At 36.0% G+C, this 20272-nt stretch overlaps 1 pseudogene; it reads right to left on the bottom strand.

Annotated features, from left to right (window-relative positions):
• Positions 1-2549: 2549 nt before the first annotated feature.
• Positions 2550-2680, bottom strand: LOC123851849 (U2 spliceosomal RNA; annotated as a pseudogene).
• Positions 2681-20272: the final 17592 nt, after the last annotated feature.

Raw genomic sequence — 20272 nt, 5'->3', positions numbered from 1 at the left:
TGGGGGCATCATGTTGCCCGATTTCAAACTTTATTACAAAGCAGTGATCACCAAGACAGCATGGTACTGGCACAAAAACAGACATATTGACCAATGGAACAGAATAGAGAACCCAGATATGGACCCTCAACTGTATGGTCAAATAATCTTTGACAAAGCAGGAAAAAACATGCAATGGAAAAAAGTCTCTTCAGTAAATGGTGCTGGGAAAATTGGACAGCCACATGCAGAAGAATGAAACTTGACCATTCTCTAACACCATACACAAAGATAAACTCAAAATGGATGAAAGACCTCAATGTGAGACAGGAATCCATCAAATTCCTAGAGGAGAACATAGGCAGTAACCTCTTTGACATTGGCCATAGCAACTTCTTTCAAGATACATCTCCAATGGCTAGAGAAGCAAAAGCTAAAATGAACTTTTGGGACTTCATCAAGATAAAAATCTCTGCACAGCAAAGGAAACAGTCAGCAAACTAAAGAAGCAACCCACAGAATTGGAGAAGATATTTACAAATGACACTACAGACAAAGTGCTGATTTCCAAGATCTATAAAGAACTTCTCAAACTCAACACCCAAAAAATAAATAACCAGATCAAAAAATGGGCAGAAGACATGAATAGACACTTCTCCAAAGAAAACAAACAAATGGCTAGCAGACACATGGAAAATGTTCATCATCATTAGCCATCAGGGAAATTCAAATCAAAACCACATTGAGATACCACCTTACACCAATTAGAATGGCAAAAATTGACAAGGCAAGAAATAACAAATGTTGGAGAGGTTGTGGAGAAAGGGGAACCCTCTTACACTCTTGGTGGGAATGCAAGTTGGTACAGCCACTTTGGAAAACAGTGTGGAGGTTCCTCAAAAATTTAAAAATAGAGCTAGCCTATGACCCAGCAATTGCATTCCTGGGTATTTACCCCAAAGACACAGATGTAGTGAAAAGAAGGGCCATATGCACCCCAATGTTCATAGCAGAATTGTCCGCAATAGCCAAACTGTGGAAAGCGACAAGATGCCCTTCAACAGAGGAATGGATAAAGAAAATATGGTCCATATATACAATGGAATATTACTCAGCCATCAGAAAGGATGAATATCCAACTTTTGCATCAACATGGATGGGACTGGAGGAGATTATGCTCAGTGAAATAAGTCAAGCAGAGAAAGTCAATTATCGTATGGTTTCACTTATTTGTGGAAAATAAAGAATAGCATGCAGGACATTAGCAGAAAGAAAGGTAAAATGAAGGGGGAAATTGGAGGGGTGACGAACCATGAGAGACTAGGGACTCTGAGAAACAAACTGAGGGTTTTAGAGGGGACGGGGTTGGTTGATGGGTTAGCCCGGTGATGAGTATTAAGGAGGGCATGTACTGCATGGAGCACTGGGTGTTATATGAAAACAATGAATCATGGATCACTACTTCAAAACTAATAATGTATTGCATGGTGACTAACATAACATAATAAAATTAAATTAAATTTAAAAAACTCAATGTGATATTATTATAAATATTTCTACAGTGAGGTTCTTTTATTCCTTAATTAGTTAGCAAAAGTGATTTAAAATAAAAAATATGTTAAACCAAATGCCCAGTAATAAAATAATTTACAATGACACATTAACACATTTATGGAGATGATCATATCTCAGATGATCTATAAAAGCAGCAGCTGGTTCTTTGAAAAGATCAATAAAAAATTATAAACCTTTAGCCAAACTCATCAAAAACAAAAGAAGAAGAAGAAAAAGAAAGAATGAAAGAAAGAAAGAAAAAAAGGAGAGAATTCAAATAAAATCAGAAATGAATGAGGAGAAATAACCAACATCACAGAAATGCAAAGGATTATAAGAGAATATTATGAAAAATTGTATGCCAAAAATTAGACAACCTAAAAGAAATAGATAAATTCCTAGAAACATATAACCTTCCAAAACTAAATCAGGAAGAAATAGAAAATTTGAACAGACTAGTTACTAACAATGAAATTGAATGAACAAAAAAAGTTCCAACAAAAGTCCAGGACCAGATGGCTTCACAGGTGAATTCTACCAAACATTTAAAGAAGAATTATTTCTTCTTAAACCTTTCCAAAAAATGGAAGAGGAAGGAAAGATCCCAAACACATTCTATGAGGCCAGTATTACACTGGTACCCTAAACTAGATAAAGATACTATGAGAAAGAAAAAAAGAAGAAAGAAGAAAGAAAGAAAGAAAGAAAGAAAGAAAGAAAGAAGAAAGAAAGAAAGAAAGAAAGAAAGAAAGAAAGAAAGAAAGAAAGAAAGAAAGAAAGAAAGAGGAAGGAAGGAAGGAAGGAAGGAAGGAAGGAAGGAAGGAAGGAAGGAAACTATATACCAATATCTCTGATGAACATAAATGTAAAAATCCTTAACAAAATGTTAGCAAACTGAATCCAACAATTCATTAAAAAAATCATTCACCATGATCAAGTGGGATTTATTCCAGGGATGCTTGGATTCAGTATTAGCAAATCAATTAACAAGATACATCACATTAACAGGAAAAACATTAAAACCATACGATCATTTCAATAGGTGCAGAAAAAGCATTTGACAAAGTATAACATCCATTCATGATTAAAAAAAACTCTCAACAAAGTAGGTTTACACTTGATCTTAGCCAAAAGGCCGAGAAGCGATCAATAAAGCAGGTTTAAAGGAAACATACATCAGCACCATAAAGGATATATATGAAAAACTTTCAGCTAACATCATACTCAGTGGGGAGAAACTGAGAGCTTTTCCTCTAAGATCAGGAACAATACTAGCATGTCCACTCTCACTACTTTTATTGAATATAGTAATGATAGTCCCAACCACAACAATCAGACAAGAAAAAAATAAAATGCATCCAAATTGGTAATGAAGTAAAATTTTCATTATTTGCAAATAACATAATAGTATGTATAGAAAACCCTAAAGGCTCCACTGGAAAACTACCAGAATTGATAAATGAATTCAGTAAAGTCACAGGATACAAAATTAGTATCCTGTTGCATTTATATACACCAATAATGAAATATTAGAAAGAGAAGGAAATAATCCTATTTATAATTGCACCAAAAATAATAAAATACCAAGGAATAATCTTAACCAAGTAGATGAAATACCTGTACTCTGAAAACTATAAAACACTCATGAAAAAAAGTGAAGATGACATGAACAAATGGAAAAAGAGTCCATACTCATGGATTGGGAGAACAAATATTGTTAAAATATCCATACCACCCAAAGTAATCTATAGATTTAATGCAATTCCTATCAAAATACCAACAACATTTTCCAGAGAACTAGAATAATCCTAAAATTTGTATGGAACCACAAGAGACCCTAAATAGCCAAAGCAATCTTGAAAAAGAAGAATAAAGTTGGAAGTATCACAATCCTGGATTTCAAAATATACTACAAACCTGCAATATTTAAAACAGTATGGTACTAGCATAAAAGTATACACATAGATCAACAGACCAGAATAGAGTCCAGAAATAAACCCATGCTTTTATGGTCAATTAATCTACCATAAAGGAGGCAAGAATATACAATGGGAAAGAGTCTCTTCAACAAATGGTGTTGGAAAAACTGGACAACAACATACAAAAGAATGAAACTGGACTACTTTTTTACACCATACAAAAAAAATAAATAAATAAATTCAAAATGGATTAAGGACGTAAATGTGATACCTGAAACCATAAAAATTCTAGAAGAGAGCACAGGCAGTAATTTATCTGACATTGGCCATAACTATATCTTTCTAGATATGTCTTTGGAGACAAGGGAAACAAAAACAAAAATAAATTATTGGGACTACATCAATATAAAAAGCTTCTGTGCAACAAAGGAAACCAACAAAACAAAAAGACAACCTACTGAATAGAAGATATTTGCAATAACCCGATAAAGGGTTAGCATCCAAAATATATTTAAAAACTTATACAACTCAACACAAAAAACCACAAATAATCCAATTAAAAATGGGCAGAAGACATGAACAGACATTTCTCTAAAGACATCTAGATGACCACCAGACACATGAAAAGATGCTCAACATCACTCATCATCAGGGAAATACAAAACCACAATGAGATATCACATCACACCTTTCAGAATGGCTAAAATCAAAAGACAAGAAATAATAATTGCTAGTAAAGATATGGAGAAAAAGGGATGCCCATGCATTGTTGGTAGGAATGTAAATTGGTGTAGCCACTGTGCAAACAGTATGGAGGCTCCTCAAAAACTTAAAAATATAATTACCATATGATCCAGTAATTCCACTACTGGGTATTTACCCAAAGAAAATGAAAACACTAATTTGAAAATATATATGCACCCCTATGTTTATTGTAGCATTATTTAAAATAGCCAAGATATGAAAGCAACCCAAGTGTCCATTGATAGATGAATGAATAAAGAAGATGTGGTATATATATACACTATGAAATTTTACTCAGCCATTAAAAAAAAAAAAAGGAAATCTTGCCACTTGCAATAACATGGATGGACCTAGAGGATATAAGGCTAAATGAAATAAGCCACTCAAAGAAAGACAAATACCACATGATTTCATTCATATGTTGAGCTTACAAAAAAAAAAACAAATGAAAAAAGAAAAAAAAAAGAGAGAGAGACAATCAATCAAAACAGACAAATACAGAGAACAAACGGGTGGTTGCCAGAGGAGAGGTAGATGGAGATTTGAATGAAATTTATAATGGAAGTTAAGAGTATATTTACTTTGATGAGCACTGAGAAATGTATAGAATTGTTGAATCATTATATTGTTCACCTGAAACTAATATAACACTGTATGTTAATTTTACTTGAATAAAAAAAATACACAGTTAAAAAAAAAAGCACGTTAAATAAGATGCCCAGTAATGAAATAATTTATTATGACATATTTACATGTTTATCAAAGGATTAGGGAAATTTCTAACATTGAAAATAATCTGTGCTTTGGTTGCAAAACATACAATAACATTTCAGTTAAACTATGGTACAACAAAAGTTGAGGAACTATTATTGTTTCAGGATTCCAAGCTGCAATTTATATACTTATGGTACAACATTTTACTACAGTGCTAATAAAGCCTAGTATAAGCAGATAACTAACCAATTATGGGAAGTACAAGAGTACAAGCAGAGATGGCTACTCCATAATCTAATGCCAAGACCACTGGCTAAAAAAGTAAATAAATGCATTAATCATTTCTTTTGTCCACATAATGTTTTATAACTGGCTTGACTACTTTGAGAAAACATCATTTGTCTGCAATGATCTGATTTTTTTCATTTTTAAAAGATTTATTTTTTTGAGAGAGAGATAAAGAGAGAGCATGAGCAGGGGGGAGGGCAGAGGAAGAGAGCAAGAGAGAAAAAGAATCCCCAGCTGACTCCTCACTGAGCACAGAGCCTGACATTGGTTCGATCTCACAACCCTGAGATGATGACCTGAACCAAAATCAAGAGTTGGAGCTTAACCAACTCAGCCAGCCAGGTGCCACTGGTCTGATATTTTAGAATCATATTTGTAGAACACTATAGAATTATAACTTGATCTGAAATAGAAGACATTTTCTATTTTTTTTTTATCTTTTAGGCCAAATAATTTAAAAAGGAAAAATTATCTCATGTATTCTTGGCCTTAGTATATCAATTCCCCCAATTCTGCTGAAAATCTGCTTCTGCATCACTGTAACCCTAGTAAGTGGACTATATACTTTCACTGCCTCTTTCACTGAACATACAAAGACTATTTATTTTAAAACAAGAAAAGAATGGGTAAATCAACAATGTAAGGTGAAATCAAATCTCCTAGTACAAAGTACATTCTTTCTTCCATAAATAATATATAGTTGTCATCATAAAGAAATACATAGATTTAGTTTTTATTTTCCCTTTTGCAGATCCTCCTGTAGACCTGAATTATGTACAGCTTAAAAAATATCATTAAAATGAAATATTTAGAGCTACAGCAAACTTCCAAAGAGATACTTGAACAGTTTTCCTCCTTGTAATTAAAAGGTCTTGTCTAGGTTTGCACTTAAAGTGTAGAATTAAAAAAAATAAATAAAAATAAAGTGTAAAATTATTTTCTGTTCAAGGTAATTCCACTTTGAGTTTGACAATGTTTTGGTTTGAGTTTTTTTTGTTTTTTGTTTTTAATAGACTCTTTGAAAATTACTTTCAAAGTTGGTTTGGAAATTCTTAAATTGCCCACTGGAAGGCCCTTGAGTTAACTGGAATATTACAACTCTGATGGAACTTTATTCAAATTCTAGAAAATCATGCAAGGTAAACTTGTAGAGCATTTGCAAGAATCTCAAATTAGATATCTTTAATATGTTGTTTTATTTTCCATGTTTCTTTTTAAAATTACCTTTTTTCCCAAAATTTTCTTTGTAAACCTCATTATGACCTTGATCCAGCAATAATCCTTATTTTAGGAAAGTTATAAATGACTATTGTTTAATGGCTTTAACATCCTTCTACCCATTTTCTGTGCAGCCAATGAGTAATACATTTAGCTATGTTAGAACCTTGGACATTAAGTATACAACACTGAACCTTTAAATAAAATGTATCTTGTAACTGGTTAATAGAGTATTTGGTGGGGGGATTATGATGTTATAAATGATTCCTTCCATATTAAAAAAGATTATATCAACATAAAAATAACATATTATCTTAATAGATTCTCAATATTTCCAAAAATCAAGCCTGATAAAAGGATGATGGCTATTTCCTAATGACTTTTTATGGCTTGATATTTTTCTTCATGACCATATTTATGAACAAATGACAGTCAAAAAGCATCATTTGACTATCACTATGTAGACAGATGTGGATTGAAGAAAGTATCTCTGGCTTCATAAAATTTAGATTCTAATAGGAATGTTTGATACACATGGAGGTATGCACACATAAATAAAATTAAATAGGACCATAATAAATAATAATTCTCAGTTCAATTTTTTATTACAGCATCACTAAGTTTTGATAATTCAGCCTGATGGATAATTCCAAAACTGAATAGACTACCATCTAATGAGATGGCTCATATTTTATAATTTTTTGGAGGATGTCTGTCTCTTATGCTAAATTAGAAATGTAATGCAAGATTCCCAGCACTTAGTGCCTGGAACAGAGTATGTACTCAATAAAATTTTGTTGAATGAATGTACTTTTTTTATTTCAAGTCAATAATTTACCTCTGCAATTCTTTTTCTAGTACTACCTTGATTTGCTCTCTGGACATATATAGAACAAGCCTGGCCTCTTTTATATAATAGAACTTTAAATATTTAAAGCCAGTTCCTAAATTCAGAGTTCTGAAACTGAAAGGGTTCCCTAATTTTCAAATAAGAGTATTCAGCCACCAGGATATGTGCCAGGGATAGAGAAAGCCATGAGAGAAATAGAGCCACATTGTTCTGCAACATCTATTCAAAAACTGGGACATGAAAATACTTTATATTAAAATACAGGTACATGGTAGACTAGTATGAAAAAATCACATGAATTTATCAAATAAAATAATAAATTTCAATGAAATGACATATTTGAAGAGGCCTTCTGTCAAAAAAACCTGGTTTACAGAGAAATCATAGCCATTTTCCTTATGTATTACAAGCCTATTGGTAGAAATTTTTGAGAAGTTAGTTTTAGCTGACTGCTACATTGTATCAATGAGGGATTTGTCATCCAGAAAAAGGAAGTGACTTCACAGAAGTCACAACATATATCAATGCATATCCCTGAAAAGAATCTATGTAACATTACTCATAGTCAATAAATTCCTTCAACTGTGTGTGTGACATCTTCATTGTCCAGATTAACCTCCTGCCCATATCTCTTAAAATATAATGCCTCTCCCAGTTATCCTTTAAATTGCCAACAGAGATTTCTTTCTAAAATACAAGTCAATACATGAAAATTTTCTTTTCATAAAGATTCAGTGGTAGAAAGTATGAAGTATTTAAAAAAGCAAAGGAATGGGAACATGTTAAAGGATCATGGGAACCAACCTGAAAAAGTCCCCAGTGACCAAAACTGAAATAATATAAGCAACAAATTAAATTACAAAGTTAGGCTGTTTAACTCAAGATCTAAAATAAGTATGCGTGAGTCCATAAATAAATAAATAAATAGATAAATAGATATATAAGTAAATAAATAATAACAAATAAATAAGACAAATTTCCTTACAGAAGAATTCCAAAGAATATGTGAAGATAAAATTCCTCGAATAGGTAGAGATTAACTGTCTCATTGAGAGTGAGCTGGATTGAGTAACTTCTATAGAATAGAGAAGCCTTTCAAATATCACTTCAAACATGAGATGAATGTTAACAGAACCACCGATGTCATGGAAATATCATACACCCTCTTACAAGGTATGATAATGCTAATTTACTTCTGTGGTATTCTTCCCCAAATCCATATCCTCAGTCTTACCATGAGTAAAACATCAAATTGTAGACATTATACAAAATACCTGACCAGTATTCCTTAAAATTCTGAAGGTCATCAAATGGTCTCAGAAAAAAAATTCTGAGAAAGAGTGACAATCAAGAGGGCTAAGGAGATATGATGACTAAACTTAATTTGGTATCCTGAATAGAATCCTTAGATTACAAACAAAAAGGACAGTAGTTTGAGAGAGTAATGTTGATAATGGGGGAGACTATGCATGTGTGGGGAAGGGGGTATATAGTAAATCGTTGTTATCTTCCTCTCAATTTTGCTGTAAACCCAGAACTGCTCTTTAAAGTCTTTTATAATAAAAGGACCATAGGAGGGTGCCTGTGTGGCTCAGTCATTAAGCATCTGCCTTCAGCTCAGGTCAAGATCCCAGGGTCCTGGGATCAAGCCCCACATCATGCTCCCTGCTCAGCAGGAAGGCTGCTTCTCCCTCTCCCACTCCTCCTGCTTGTGGTCCCTCTCTTGCTGTCTCTCTCTGTCAAATAAATAAAAATCTTTATTTTTAATAAATAAAAGGTCCATAAGAAAAATAGGACCATAGGAAAAGAGTGGTAAAACCCCAAAATGTGTAAATTTTAATTAACTTGCCAATGTCACTTTTTCTTAGTTTTGACAAATGAATCATGATAATATAAGATGTTAACATTAAGAGAAACTGGATGAAGAATATATGAAATTTCTATACTAGATTTGCAGGTTTTCTATAAATCTATTTTTTAAAAAATATTTTATTTATTTATTTGAGAGAGAGAGAATGAGAGAGAGCACATGAGAGGGGGGAGGGTCAGAGGGAGAAGCAGACTCCCTGCTCAGCGGGACTCGATCCAGAGACTCCAGGATCATGACCTGAGCTGAAGGCAGTCGCTTAACCAACTGAGCCACCCAGGCGCCCTCTATAAATCTATTTTGTTTTTAATGTTTATTAAAAGAAAAAACAAACATGACATCAGCAATGACAGAGTACAGAATTCCAAGGACTAGTCCCTCTACAGAAACACCAAAAATGGTGAGCAAATCTATCAGAATCAAGTCATCAGAACTCCAGGAAGTAGTCAAAGATTTATAGCATTCAAGTGAATGTTCAACCAAGAAACGGGTGACTTAAATATTTTAGGAGAGCTTTGCGGCATTTTAACTTAGACTTGTCCCACCTCCCACACCAGGATGAGGATGATTTTGAAGATGAGAGTTCATATTCCTGGTGTGGTTACCTGGCACTCAGTAGCAGAATAGATCATGTTCCAAAAAAACTGTGTTTCTGTTTTGACCTGTCTGGAGGTTTCATGAAGGACTAAAACAGGACACTTGCATTTGTTCCTGTTAACTTGGAACTCTCTTGAGGCAGAAAAGTGGCTAAGCATAAATCATTCCTCAAGACATTGAAAGGCAAATGAACAAGCTGCTGCTTCCAGTGGCAAAAGTTCACAGTTGGCACAAACAAGAGGCCAGCACAGCCTGGGAGGTAAAAGTTGGAGAGAGAGATACTTTGGAGAAAAAGGGCTTTGAGGTACACCTGCATATAATGGGGAATCTAGAAAGCCTGGAGACGTGTCCAGGGAAGGACACATACTCAGAAAAGACCTGAGAAAACCCTAGCCTTTACCTCCAGCAGATCTTTAGGTTAGGTTCCAACAGGAAGTGAAGGTTAAGGCAGTGTTGCAAAGGACCTAACTAAGCTTTGAAACACTGCCCTGACACAGAGTCAATCTGTAAAGACGGTAGCACATTTTCTTTTCTTTTCTCTTTTCTCTATTTTGTTCTATTTTACTATTTGGCTTCATGTATTTAAAGATATCTCTGTCAAACCACTAGCTGACTAGAAGCTAACATAAAAGAAACTGCAAAGACCACATACACAAAAAAGAGTTTTGAAAAATTACTAAATGATCAACTATAACTCTCAGTAAGCAAGAACAATAACCCTGAGGAGAGAAAGAGCTGTATTTCCAGAGGGACCATATTAGAATATCCAAAATGTCCAATTTTGAACAAAGAAACAAGAAAGTATGGCCCATTCCCAGAGGAAAAAAAAAAAAAGAACCTGATCCTTTCAATGTAAAGATATTGTACTTACTAGGAAATAACTTTATTATTTTTTTTAATTTTTTTTTAAGATTTTATTTATTTGACAGAGAGAGAGACAGAGAGAGAGGGAACACAAGCAGGGGGAGTGGGAGAGGGAGAAGCAGGCTCTCCACCGAGCAGGGAGCCCGATGTGGGGCTCCATCCCAGGACCCTGGGATCATGACCTGAGCCAACCAGGCAGCCCTAAGAAATAACTTTAAATCAAATATTGCAAGTATGTTCAAGGAGCTAAAGTGAACTTTAGACAAAGAATTAAAATAAACCAGGAGAATGCTTCCTCAATTAAAAGAGAATAGCAATAAATATAGAGAAATTATAAAACAGAAGCAAACAGAAATTCTGATACTGAAAAGTAGGATAACTGTAATAAAATATAAATCACTAAATGGTTTCAACGATTTGAATAAGCAGAAGAAAAAAAAATCGATGAACTTGAAGGTAGGTCAATTGAAATTATCTAGTCTGAGTAACAGAAGAAAAACATAATAAAGAAAAATGAATGAATCCCAAGAGACATGTGGGATACTACCAAGCATACTAACATATTCTTAATGAGATTTCTGGAAGGAGAAAAGAGACAGAAAGGAACAAAAAGAATACTTAAAAACTTACTGGTCATATACTTCCTAGATTTTATAAAGATAAAAACCAACACATCTAAGAAGCTCAACATACTTCAAGTAGGAAAACAAAGAGATCACCACTGAGACACGTTATAACCAAATGGTCAAAAGACAGAGAATCTTGGAAGTCAAGAGAGGAAAGCAATTTCTTATGTACAAAGGATCTTCAATAAGATTACAATTTCTCATTAGACATTGGGTGCCAGAAACCAGTGTGATGATATATTTAAAGTGCTATGAGAAAAAAATATTTCATCCAAGGATTCTATTTCTGTGAAAAACTATCCTTCAAACATGAAGGGAAAATTAAGGCATTCCCAGATAAACAAGTGCTGAAAAAATTTGTGGCTAGGAAAACTTTCCTACAGGAAGTACTTCAGCCCACAATGAAAAGACATTAGACAGCAACTGAAAATCATATGAACAAAAAAAGATAATTATAAAAGTAACTACAAAGGCAAAATAAAACACAGTATCATTGTATTTCTGGTTTGTAACTCCTTACTTTTCTATATGGTTTAAAATTCCAATGAATTAGAGGAAAAGATGGCAGAGGAGTAGGAGACGCTATTCCAACTGGTCCCAGAATTGAGCTGGATATCTATCAGACCACTCTGAATACCCACAAAATCAGCCTGAATTGTAAGAAGACAGATCTGGATCTCTAAAACAGAATATAGCAGGCTTCTGGTTTTGAGGTATGAAGCGGGGAGTTGTGATTCCCTGGGCAGATATCAGAAGATAAATGGCAGGTGAGGGAGCCTGGCCCTGGGGATCCTACACTGCTGGTGAGTGATAGCCTCCCACCCTGGGGACCAGGCACAGACTCACAGACTGGTAGCAGAGGGGAAAGGAATTTAGGGCAGACCATGGATGGAAACCCGGGGCAGTGGGGCCCTGTGTGTGAACTGGGGGCAGTGGGTGGTTTTAGAAGCACAAAGGGCAGGGGTGCCTGAGTGGCTCAGTCGTTAAACCTCTGCCTTCATCTCAGGTCATTATCCCGGGGTCCTGGGGTCAAGTCCTGCATCAGGCTCCCTGCCCCACGGGAAGCCTTCTTCTTCCTCTCCCATTCCCCTTCTTGTGTTCCCTCTCTCATTGTCTCTCTCTGTCTGTCAAATAAATAAATAAAATCTTAAAAAAAAAAAATAGAAGCACAAAGGGCAGAGAACTGCCCTGACCTGGAGGCCAGGACTGGGAGCCCTGCTGAGGGGCACACACGCGAGGATGCTGCAGTCTATAGCAACACAGACAGAAATGGAGAGAGTGTGGCCTGGAGAGCTCACTGAAGAACAGACTGTGATCTCCCTGCTCTGAGGCAGAGGGTGGGAAACAGTCTCTTCTGCTCTGACTCTTGGAAGAGACGCGGAAAGCCAACAGGGAAAGCTGCCAGAGAAGAAAAGCCCCCAAAAGCCAGTTTTCACTGAGCCCATCCACCCCCCACAGAGGCAGAGCAACTCTTCCCAAACAGGATTGCCTGAGTAACAGTGGGTCAGGCCCCTCCCCCAGAAGACAGGCTGGGAGAACAAGAGGCCAGCAACCCTAAAGTCCCTAGAAAACAGGTGCATCTTGCTTGGGTTCTGCTCAATAATTTGGACTCTATACATTCCCTCAACCACCCCTCAAAAGAAAGACCAGGAGGAAGAACGCCCAAAAAGGAAAGATGAAGAGATTATGAATTATGCTACAGATTTACAAATGGATTCAGATATAACCAAGATGTTGGAGATGGAATTCAGGCTAGCAATAGTGAAGACAATAGCTAGAATGGAGAAATCTACTAATGGCAACACAGAGTCTATAAGGGCAGAAATGAAAGCTAAATTGGCAGAATTTGAAAATGCTATTAGTGAGATCCAATCTAATCTAGATAATCTAACAGCTAGGATAAGCAAGGCAGAAGAACGAATTAGTAACCTGGAAGACCATTTAATAGATAACAAGAGAAAAGAAGAGGCCAGGGAAAAACAACTCAGAATCCATAAAAAGAGAAACAGAGAAATAAGTGACATCATGAAATGTTCCAATGTCAGAATTATTGGAATCCCTGAGAGGATGGAGAGAGAGAGATGACTAGAAGATATATTTGAGCAAATTGTAGCTGAGAACTTTCCTAATCTGGGGAATGAACAAACATTTGTATCCTAGAGGCAGAGAGGACCCCTCCCAAGATCAAGGAAAACAGGCCAATGCCCTGGCATGTAATAGTAAAACTCACAAATCTTAGAACCAAGGAAACCATCCTAAAGCAGTTAAGGGGAAGAGATTCCTTATGAACAGAGGGAGGAACATCAGAATAACATCAGACTTATCCACAGAGACCTGGCAAGCCAGAAAGGCCTGGCAAGACATATTCAGGGTACTAAATGATAAGAACATGCAGCCAAGAATAATTTATATGTCAAGGCTGTCATTTAGAATGGATGGAGAGATGCAGACCTTCCAACACTGGCAGAAACTGAAAGAACATGTGATCACTAAGCCGGCCCTGCAAGAAATATTAAGGGGGTGGGCGCCTGGGTGGCTCAGTCATTAAGCGTCTGCCTTCGGCTCAGGTCATGATCCCAGGGTCCTGGGATCGAGTACCACATCGGGCTCCCTACTCGGCAGGAAGCCTGCTTGCTTCTCGCTCTCCCACTCCCCCTGCTTGTGTTCCTGCTCTCGCTATCTCTCTCTCTGTCAAATAAATAAATAAAATCTTAAAAAAAAAAAGAAATATTAAGGGGGGTTCTATAAAAGGAGAAAGAACCCAAGAGTGATATACAACAGAAATTTACAGTAACAATCTATAAAAACAACGTCTTCACAGCCAATATGATGACAATAAATTCATATCTTTCAATAATCACTGTCAACATGAACGGCCTAAATGCTCCTATAAAATGGAAAGGGTTGCAGATTGGATAAAAAGACAGGACACATCCATATACTGTCTACAAGAGTCTCATTTTGAACCTAAAGATACATCCAGACTGAAAGTGAAGGGATGGAGATCTATCTTCCATGCCAATGGACCTCAAAAGAAAGTTGGGGTAGCAATTCTTATATCAGACAAAATAGATTTTAAACTAAAGACTGTAGTTAGAGACACAGAAGGGCACTATATCATTCTTAAAGGGTCTATCCAACAAGTAGATCTAAGAACTAAATATCTATGCCCCCAACATGGGAGCAGCCATCTATATATGCCAACTGTTAACAAAAATAGAGTCATATTGATAACAATACTTTAATTGTAGGAGACCTCAATACTCCAATCTCAGCAATAGACAGATCATCTAAGCAGAAAATCAACAAAGAAACAAGAACTTTGAATGACAACTGGACCAGATGGACCTCATAGATATATACAGAACAATCCACCCTAAACAACAAAATGCTCATTCTTCTCGAGCACACATGGAATTTTCTCCAGAATAGACCACATGCTGGGTCACAGATCAGGTCTCAACTGATACCAAAAGACTGAGATTATTCCCTGCATATTCTCAGACCATAATGCTTTAAAACTGGAACTTAATCACAAGAAAAATTTGGCAGAAATCTAAACACTTAGAAGTTAAAGACCACTCTGCTCAAGAATGCTTGGGTCAACCAAAAAATCAAAGAAGAACTTAAACAATTCATGGAAACCAATGAGAATGAAAACACATCTGTTCAAAACATGTGGGATACTGCAAAGGCGGTCCTAAGGGGGAAATACATAGCCATCCAAGCCTCACTCAAAAAAATAGAAAAATCCCGAATTCACCAGCTAACTTTACACCCTAAAGAACTAGAGAAAAAGCAACAAATGATGCCTAAGCCATGCATTAGAAGAGCAGTAATTAAGATCAGAGCAAAGAACAATGAATTAGAAACCAGAAACACAGTAGAGCAGATCAATGAAACTAGAAGCTGGTTCTTTGAAAGAATTAATCAGATCGATATACCACTGGCCAGACTTATCCAAAAGAAAAGAGAAAGGACACAAATTAATAACATTATGAATGTAAGGGGAGAGTTCACGACTAACATGAAGGAAATAGAAACAATTATTAGAAATTATTATCAACAACTATATGCCAATAAACTGAGCAATCTGGATGAAATGGACGCCTTACAGGAAACCTATAAACTGCCAAGACTGAAACAGGAAGAAATTGACAACCTGAATAGGCCAATAACCAGTAATGAGATTGAAGCAGTGATCTAAAACCTCCCAAAAAACAAGAATCCAGGGCCTGATGGATTCCCGGGGGAATTCTACCAAACATTCAAAGAAGAAATAATACCTATTCACCTGAAACATAAGGAAAGCTTCTAGACTCATTCTATGAGGCCAGGATTACCTTAATCCCCAAACCAGGCAAAGACCCAATAAAAAAAATTAGAATTTCAGACCGATATCCTGGATGAATATGGATTTCAAAATTCTTAACAAAATCCTAGCTAATAGGATCCAACAACACATTAAAAGGATTATTCAACACGACCAAGTGGGATTTATCCCTGAGATGCAAGTGTGGTTCAACACTCACAAATCAATCAATGTAATAGTACACATTAATAAGAGGAGAGGGAAGAACCATGTAGTCCTCTCAATTGATGCAGAAAAAGCATTTGACAAAATACAACATCCTTTCCTGATTAAAACTCTTCAGAGTATAGGGATAGAGGGAACATTCCTCAAGTTCATAAAATCTATCTATGAAAAACCTACAGCGAATATCATCCTCAGTGGGGAAAACCTGAGAGCCTTTCCCTTAATAACAGGAACACGTCAAGGATGCCCACACTCGCCACTCTTGTTCAACATAGTACTAGAAGTCCTAGCAAGAGCAATCAGACAACAAAAAGAAATAAAATTATTCAAATTGGCAAAGAAGAAGTCAAACTCTCTCTTTTCACAGATGACATGATACTTTATGTGGAAAACCCAAAAGACTCCACCCCCAAATTGATAGAATTCATCCAGCAATTCAGTAATGTGGCAGGATACAAAATCAATGTACAGATATCAGTTGCTTTCTTATACACTAACAACGCAACCATAGAAAGAGAAATTAGAGAAATGATTCCATTTACAATAGCACCAAAAACCATAAGATACCTTGGAATAAACCTAACCAAAGAGGGAAACGATCTATACTCTAGGAACTCCAGAACACTCATAAAAAAAATTGAAGACACAAAAAGATGGAAAAACATTTCATGCTCATGGATCAGAAGTATAAATATTGTTAAAATGTCTATGCTACCCAGACCAATCTATACCTTCAATGCTACCCTGATCAAAATTCCAGTGACATTTTTCAAAGTGCTGGAATAAACAATCCTAAAATTTATATGGAATCAGAAAAGATCCCAAATTGCCAAGGAAATGTTGAAAAATAAAAAGAAAGTTGGGGGCATCATGTTGCCCGATTTCAAGCTTTATTACAAAGCAGTGATCACCAAGACAGCATGGTACTGGCACAAAAACAGACATATTGACCAATGGAACAAAATAGAGAACCCAGATATGGACCCTCATCTGTATGGTCAAATAACCTTCAACAAAGCAGGAAAAAATATGCAATGGAAAAAAGACAGTGTCTTCAATAAATGGTGCTGGGAAAATTGGACAGCCACATGCAGAAGAATGAAACTAGACCATTCTCTAACATCATACACAAAGATAAACTCAAAATGGATGAAAGACCTCAATGTGAGACAGGAATCCATCAAAATCCTAGAGGAGAACATAGGCAGTAACTTCTTTGACATAGCCCACAGCAACTTCTTTCAAGATACATCTCCAAAAGCTAGTGAGACAAAAGCAAAAATGAACTTTTGGGACTTCACCAAGATAAAAAGCTTCTGCACAGCAAAGGAAACAGTCAACAAAACAAAGAGGCAACCCACAAAATGGGAGAATATATTTGCAAATGACACTACAGATAAAGGGTTGGTATCCAAGATCTATAAAGAACTTCTCAAACTCAACACCCAAAAAACAAATAATCAAGTCAAAAAGTGGGCAAAAGATATGAAAGACACTTCTCCAAAGAAGACATACAAATGGCTAACAGACACATGAAAAAATGTTCATCATCATTAGCCATCAGGGACATTCAAATCAAAACCACATTGAGATATACCACCTTCCACCAGTTAGAATGGCAAAAATGGACAGGAATAGAAACAACAAATGTTGGAGAGGTTGTGGAGAAAGGGGAACCCTCTTACACTGTTGGTGGGAATGCAAGTTGGTACAGCCACTTTGGAAAACAGTGTGGAGGTGCCTCAAAGTTTAAAAATAGAGCTAGCCTATGACCCAGCAATTGCACTACTGGATATTTACCCCAAAGACACAGATGTAGTGAAAAGAAGGGCCATATGCACCCCAATGTTCATAGCAGCATTGTCCGCAATAGCCAAACTGTGAAAAGAGCCGAGATGCCCTTCAACAGGTGAACGGATAAAGAAGATGTGGTCCATATAGACAATGGAATATTACTCAGCCATCAGAAAGGATGAATACCCAACTTTTACATCAACATGGATGGGACTGGAGGAGATTATGCTAAGTGAAATAAATCAAGCAGAGAAAGTCAATTTTCATATGGTTTCACTTATTTGTGGAACATAAGGAATAGCATGGAAGACATTAGGAGAAGGAAGGGAAAAATGAAGGGGGGAAATCAGAGGGAGAGATGAACCATGAGAGACTATGGACTTTGAGAAACAAACAAGGTTTTAGAGGGGAGGGAGGTGGGGGGATGGGTTAGCCTGCTGATGGGTATAAAGGAGGGCACATACTGCATGGGTCACTGGGTGTTATACAAAAACAATGAATCGTGGATCATTACATCAAAAACTAATGATGTATTGTATGGTGACTAACATAACATAATAAAATAAAATAAAAATATAAAAATGTAAAAACTAAAAAAACTCCAATGAATTAAATAATTTTATATCTACATTAATGGGCAGACATCTGTGAAGATGTAAATTGTGACAACATAATGAGGAGAGATGAAGCTGTATGAATTTTTGTATGCTATTGAAGTTAATTTAGCATTAATTCCAACTAGACTGTCCTAAGTGTAATATGTTAATTGTAATTCCCATAGAAATGAGTAAAAAAAAAAAAAAACTAAAAGTATATAGAAAAGGACCTGAGAACAGTGTCAAAATGATACACAGCAAAAACTCAAATAAACACAAAAGAATTCAGCTACACAGGAAATAGGAACCAAAAATTGTAAAATGTATAAAACACAAGTTGCAAAATGGTAGAAGTCCTTCCTTTTCAGAAGTCACTTTAAATATAAATGACTTTAACACTCTGGTTAAAAAACAGATTTGGCGGCACCTAGATTCCTCAGATGGTTAAGCTTCCAATTTGTGATTTTGGCTCAGGTCATAATCTCAGGGTCATGAGACTGAGCTCCACGTCAGGCTAAGTGTTCAGTAGGGAGTGTGGTTGAGATTCTCTCCCTTTCCCTCTGCCCTTCCCCCGACTTGTGCACTCTTTCTCTCTTGATCAAATAAATAAATCTTTAAAAAATACAGATTGGCAGAATGGTTACAATAACATGATCTAGGGGTGCCTGGGTGGCTCAGTCAGTTAAGCTTTTGCCTTCCCCTCAGATCATGATCCCAGGGTCCTGGAATCGAGCCCCACAGGGAGCCTACTTCTCCATTTCCCTCTGCCTGCCACTCTGCCTGCTTATGCTTTCTATCTCTCTGTCAAATAAATAAATAAAATCTTAAAAAAATAAAAAAATAACATGATCTAGCTATATACTGTATATTAAATGCTCTATATTCAAAGTTACAAATAAGTTGAAAATGAAAATAAAAAAAAATTCCACGTAAATTGTAATTAAGAGAGCAGAGATGGCTAGTTTACTTTATTTAATATTACTCAAGATAGGCTTAAATCAAAAAGTGTTACCAGAGACAAAGAGGGACATTTTATATTGATAAAATGGTCAATTTATGAAGAAGATACCACAATTATAAAGATGCACAGCTAACCATAGTGCTCCAAAAAATATGAAGCAAAATTTGAAAGAATTGAAGTGAAAAAAAACTAAATAGTTCTACAGTGATAATTGGAGATTTTAATAACCCATTTACAATAATTGATAGTACAGTGAAATAAATTATCAGAAAAAAATAGGGGACTTGGAAAAAATAGAAAACTTGAATAACACTATACAACAAGACCTAATGGACACAGATAGAACCACTCTCCCTGGAAAGAGTAGGATAAGCATTCATCTTAAGCACATATGGAACATTATCCTTGAAGGATCTTGTGTTAGTCCACAAAACAAATCTCAATAAATTTTAAAAGATTAAAATCATACAAACTATTTTCTCTGACAACAATGAATTTTGTTGAATGAAAATAAAGTCAATATCAGGCGCCTGGGTGGCTCAGTTGGTTAAGCGACTGCCTTCAGCTCAGGTCATGATCCTGGAGTCCCGGGATCGAGTCCCACATCGGGCTCCCTGCTCGGCGGGGGGTCTGCTTCTCCCTCTGACCCTCTTCCCTCTCTTGCTATCTGTCTCTCATTCTCTCTCTCTCAAATAAATAAATAAAATCTTAAAAAAAAAATAAAATAAAATAAAGTCAATATCAGAAAAAACCTGGAAAATTTACAAATATATAAAAATTAAACAAAATAAGCAATGAGTTGAAGAAATCACAAGGGAAATTAGGAAATATTTAAAGGCCAATCAAAACAAAAACACAATATACCAAAACATATTGGATGCAGCAGAGGCAGTGCTCAGATGGAAATGCATACTGTAAATAACTGCATTAAGAAAGGTGAGGGAGTGCCTGGGTGGCTCAGATGGTTGAGTGTATGCCTTCGGCTCAGGCCATGGTCCCAGGGTCCTGGGATTGAGTCCCACGTCAGGACCCTGACTCAGTGGGGAGCCTGCTTCTCCCTCTGCCTCTCCCCCTGCTCCTGCACTCTCTCTCTCTCTGTCTCAAATGAATAAATAAAAATCTTAAAAAAGAAAGGTGAAAGATCTCAGACCAAAAACCTAACTT

This window comes from Mirounga angustirostris, unplaced genomic scaffold (genome assembly GCF_029215605.1).
Source record: "Mirounga angustirostris isolate CCGP_5_RB_7025 unplaced genomic scaffold, mMirAng1.0.hap1 SCAF_11, whole genome shotgun sequence".
NCBI classification, from domain to species: Eukaryota; Metazoa; Chordata; class Mammalia; order Carnivora; family Phocidae; genus Mirounga; species Mirounga angustirostris.
This window is presented reverse-complemented; position numbering and strand designations above follow the sequence as displayed.